Raw genomic sequence first — 5,437 nt, 5'->3', positions numbered from 1 at the left:
TTCAAATGGTGAATCCAATGACCATGGGATCAATTGAATTTGAAATATAATTGAATTTCCTTCAAAACAAGCTTTGGTTGGAATTTTTTGAATAAACGAGGAGAGAGTTATGGCCGGTCAAAGTTCAGTTGACTTTTTAGGAGAAAACCCTAATTTTGAAACTTCGGGTTTTGTTGATTTCTGATCTTTTCTTGATGAATTATGATCAACCATTGATCAAATGATGAATCTTTTGACAAAATATGGATGTTGACAAAAAATTTCATTTTTGACTGTCTGTTGACTTTTCGGTCAAACTGGTCGTCTGTTGACTGTTTGAGCTGCTGACTGTGCGTCTGAGCGAATTGAAGTTTGAAAATTTTTCTGGTGGTACTTTGAGACATATGGAGGTCCATGAAATCCATTTGAGGTCTCAAAAAAACTTTTTCTCCTGAAAAAAAAAAACCCTAGTTAGGGACTGTTTGTGTAGGAGACAATTAAGCGTACCTGATTTTTGTGCAGTGCTGAGCCTCTGCTGATCATGTGATTATCAGAAGACTTCTAGAACAAAAATCTTGGAATTTTGAAATGAAAAAGATTGACTTGAATGATGATACAAAACACGGAGAATTTTGCTGTCAGCGGGTTTGACTGTCAACTGGCTGTCCGGGCATTAACGTAACAGTTAAAGTGAAAATTCAACCATTAAAGTTAATTTTTTCTTTTTGTTTTTTTGTTGTGTTAATGGTGAAAATTTATTTACATGAGTTGTTAGCAAAACAAAAACATAATAAATAAATAAAATATACTGTACGCAAACGAAATTACCGATAATAACCTTGAAAAATATTTAATGCACAGAAAAAATAAATATTTAACTAGCAAAAACACACATAATATTATCTTGATAATTAAATGACAGTACGACAGATAGTACGATATTTAATACTGGCAGTACAAATATTACATAATATAATGAACAGTACGACAAATAAAATAAACAGTACATTATTTGAAAGCGAAAGATACGACAAACTTTAAAAATGACGATTAAAAACCCATGCTATAAATAGCAACATATAAATGAACGGAAGTATAAGCAACCCAGGTCCGCATTTTTCAGGACTATGCAGACAGAAAAAGGACATGATCACCACCAAAACAATGATGACCATAAGAAAAAACGTATCCATCCACTTTGCCATTTTTGCCGGGGAAGAAGAGAAAATAATTATGAGGTAGAAGTTTGGGAAATGAGTGAAATTTGATGTGAGAATTTATGGAAAAAATGAGGGGTATTTATAGAGTGAAAAGAAGGATAGAGACGTTGGGGAATGAAGTGATTCCGTACAAAAAAGGAAAATTTGAGTGGTAGTAGGATTTGAAAGAAAGTGTATGGTAGGGTTTGAAAAGAAAGATGTATGGAATAAAGTTAGGATTTGATTTGAAAGGAAGAGATTTTAAAAAATAATAGAAGAGATTTTGAAAATAATAATATAGTACAAAAATTAGTGGGGAAACAAAACTAATAATAATTTAATTGTTACCAGCACAGTCTGAACCCCCGGACTCTGCGCCTGCAAAATTTAATTCTGTACCAATTGCGTCAGTACTATTTATCTGCAAATAAATCTCAAATAAACAGCGTGTGTGAAGTGATAAACAGTACTTGGCGTTTGTGTAAGAATAAATTCGACAGCGAACCAAAATACCGTGTAAGAAATATTCTAAAAACCGAGTATTCATAAAATCAGGATATTTATGAAATAAAATCCAAGATGATATGAAACTCCCAATTTTTAGACAGAAGTCTGTTGCCTTCTTTCTGAAAAAGATGCGGGCAAATTTTGGGGTATAACAGTAAGCAACAAGGTGGCCAACGTACTTGGAAATCCAAACCCAAAAGGTAATTTACCCCACTACACATGTGTCATACCCCAAATTTGTCCTACCCCTTTATTTCTAACTGGCTTAGGCTTCTCATTTCATATGCATCATCTTTTCACTAGGGCATTAACATGACATGCATCATTAATCAATAAAACTGGCAAGGGATCGAGGTCGTAGATAGAGCTGAGGTTTCACATGGCTTGAAGTTCATACTTTATGCAGGCTTGTTTCTATTGAGGCTTTCAGCTAATAGTGGAGTAAGGTTCATTTTGTTGCGCTTGTGTCAACTGGTGGATTTTCAGGGTTGTTCCTATGATCATCTTATTGTTAGGGGGTCATCTGGTTTATTCTTCAATCCAAAATGGTTCATTTTGAGTACTTGGAATCCAAGCTATTCGTTTGAAACTTCGCCAAAAGGGTGTGTATTCATTCATCTGAAGAAAGGAGGGAAATGCACGATTGAATTCAAAAAGAAAGCAAAATGGAGGGAAGAACATATTCAAAGGCTATTTAAAGAATGAAGAAAATTTCATTACTCCATCACATCATATCAAGTATTGTTACAAAAAATGAACCATTTCATTACATTTCATTACAAAAGCCAAGCCATGTCCATCTATCACCATTCAAATATCCAATTCCAAAATTCATCACAAAGTGTCCATATCCATTACAAAAATTCAAAAGTCCAATTCACATTGCAAAATCCAAATACAGTACACCATTACAAGAATTTACATATTTTGACCTATAGTTGACTTTAGTCAACTGTTGACTTTTTGGTCACACAGTTGACCAAAGTCAACTCCTACCCTGGACCTATTCCACTTCTGAACTTTAGAGCCTTTGCATTCCACTCCCTTGAAGTCATCACCATGTGCATCACAAATCTCCAAACCGCCAGCCTCTGACCTCATGTTTCATTCACAACAAAAACCATGAGCATCCCTCTTCAATTCATGTAAATATCCTGCAGCAATAGAAGCATATTCAAGAGAAGAAAACATCAAAAACAGCCCTATGCTTCAGTTCCAAATTAACCAAGATTGAACCAAAGAACTCAGAAAATATACAAGCTTCCTGCATACACAGACTACTATTTCTAACTAAACCAATTCATCATCACACAATTACTTTCATTCAAAACAGTCCCAAGAACTAAATCAAAACAGTCCCTATAGTATATATTCATACAATACCAGAATTATACATATTCATTTTGGCAGCATCACCTATAGTACATACAACAATAAATCAGCACTCATATCAGTACAAAATTTCAGAAATATTCATTCAACATTATACCATTTAAACCTCACATTTCATTAACTGTCAGAGCAATCTCTTAGTTCTAACCGAGCTGCATCGGACCGTTTCTGAACAGGCTAACTTCCATTGTAATCACCTACTAACCATTTCCAGTTCACAAACATAAAAAAAAACGAACAGCAGCAACACCCAACATCCATTCACAACACATACCATACACCTTAAAGCAGCCCTGCATTCAATTCAATCACAAAAAACCAGTATTCAATTTCCAGTCCATAACTAACTGTCCAGACTCTGTTAACCCCATAACTGCCATCTAATAAAGCCTCTAACAATTATAACTAACTATTAACAAACTTGCAGCATTCACTAACCAATTTTATAACTACCAAAGAAAACTCCAACAGAAAAAATAACCATCCAAACTTCCAAAAATTCAGTCCTTCATCATATCAAAACCATATTCAATTAACAGAAAATCAGAAAACAATTAAAACAGTTTCATTCAGCTATCTACAACAACTATCAACATACCTTCCAAGTCCCACACTCGATAAATCGAAAAAAGCTCATTGCAAGCTATGATTCAGGCTCCACACCCAAGGATTCACCATTATTCCTCAATCATCGCCCATATATAAATGCTACACACTCTCTTCCAATCCTCACTCTTCATCATCTTTCTCTACACACACCTGGAAGCACAACCACCAATCTTCATCATAGTTTCGCTTGTAAACTTTGAATGAAGATGTGCTAAGCCTAAGTTCCACAACCACACACCATTTCATCTTCATCCTCTTCCACTCTCCTCCACCATTCCTTCTTTCATCTCCTCCATAACCATTCTTCATCTTCATCATAATTCTGAACTGCACGCTCTTACCATCAACCCTCTCCACCATTTCTGATCTCAGAACCATCACTCTCTGAATTCATCCCTAACCACCCTCATCTTCAACCTTATTCAATCTTCAATCACCATCACTCTCTCTGTCCATCAGAAATTGATAACAGAAAAGAAAGAATCAGAAAACCACTCACCGGCATAACCGAAAACGTAACAGAAAGTTGGAAGAAAAGGTTCAAGGGAAAAGATTACGCAAACCTGTAACAGAATCGAAGAAAGAACTCTCTCTCCTTCTCTGAAACTTCACCCGTTCAAATCTGGTTCATCCTCTTTTTCTTCAATCTTCATCACAAGAACCGAATCCCTCTGAATTACACCTTCACTTCTTCATCTCCGTATCTGCAAAAACAAAGGGGAAGCTACAATCAACATAACGATCTTCAGCTTCACACTGCATCAAACGCGTCACAATCACCTTCATCATCTTCATCGTTTTCAACAATATCAGTGAATCAACCTCATACCTTCGTCGATTCAACAATCACGGTGTATCAATCGTCAATCATCTCCAAGATTCATCTCCAAGATTCACCACCATAATTCACGATTCATCCATTATCAATCGTCAGTCATCTCTCAACAGTGAGGATTCAAAACTCAAAAGAGAAGTGAGAAGGAGATTGAGAGTCAAAAAAACTGAGAAGCTGAGACGAAGAACCGATATTGGGAGAAATGAAGTGTTATCGTTCACGGCGGAGATTGAAAGAGAGGTACCGGAAAGAGATCGAGAAAGCGGAGCGGAGGTTTACGGAGGCCGAGCGTCGATTCGATTGGAGTGAGAGAGAGGTGACGAAAGCTTGACTCAGGGAGAAGGAAGGAGGAGCGGTTTAGTGTGAGGAAAGAGGCGAAGTGGTGTGGCAGCGGCGCGACCAACCGGAGTAGAATCAGAGGCGCCGCCGTTCTTCATTCGAGAGGTCGAGGGAGAATTTGAAAAGGTACAAACTAAACCCTAATTCCTCTTTCTATTTTCCATTTTTTCTTTTTATTTGATTAAATTTGTTAATTGAAAAACAATTAAAATCTTAATAAAAAATCATGTTAAAAAACTGTAACAAAAAGAGAAATCCCTTGGGCCTATTCGCTTTACTAGCGCACCCCCCTTTGGCCCACGCACCTTCTTCTTTCATTGTACAAACAAAATTCTATAACAAAAATCTGTTGGGCTTTTCGCTGCTAACACCTCCTTGGCCCATTGATGCACACATTCTGGCAACAAAATCATAGACAAGAACAATCTGCCTTGGGCCACCCTCTGGGCCCTACGCCCAGCTAATCACACCCTCAAATTCAATTTGCACCCCCTGTTTCCTTATTTTTTATGCTTTTAACTAGGCTTTGTCATTTCTTTTAATCAAATAAAAAATACTAATTTTTCCACCATCATTT

At 36.5% G+C, this 5,437-nt stretch overlaps 1 long non-coding RNA gene across 2 annotated transcripts; it reads right to left on the bottom strand.

Annotated features, from left to right (window-relative positions):
* Positions 1 to 2,194: 2,194 nt before the first annotated feature.
* On the bottom strand, positions 2,195 to 4,988 carry LOC131606703 (uncharacterized). Of its 2 annotated transcripts, none has more exons than XR_009284988.1 (4): positions 4,467 to 4,988; positions 4,250 to 4,390; positions 3,676 to 4,134; positions 2,195 to 2,839 (listed from the first exon to the last, which is right to left on the bottom strand). It is a non-coding gene; the product is annotated as an uncharacterized LOC131606703 (long non-coding RNA). The 2 variants fall into 2 exon arrangements; XR_009284987.1 differs by having other exon boundaries at positions 2,199 to 2,839; positions 4,516 to 4,988.
* Positions 4,989 to 5,437: the final 449 nt, after the last annotated feature.

Source organism: Vicia villosa, linkage group LG5 (genome assembly GCF_029867415.1).
Source record: "Vicia villosa cultivar HV-30 ecotype Madison, WI linkage group LG5, Vvil1.0, whole genome shotgun sequence".
Taxonomy (NCBI): Eukaryota; Viridiplantae; Streptophyta; class Magnoliopsida; order Fabales; family Fabaceae; genus Vicia; species Vicia villosa.
The sequence above is the reverse complement of the archived record's forward strand: the minus strand, read 5'-3'. Positions and strand labels throughout refer to the sequence as shown.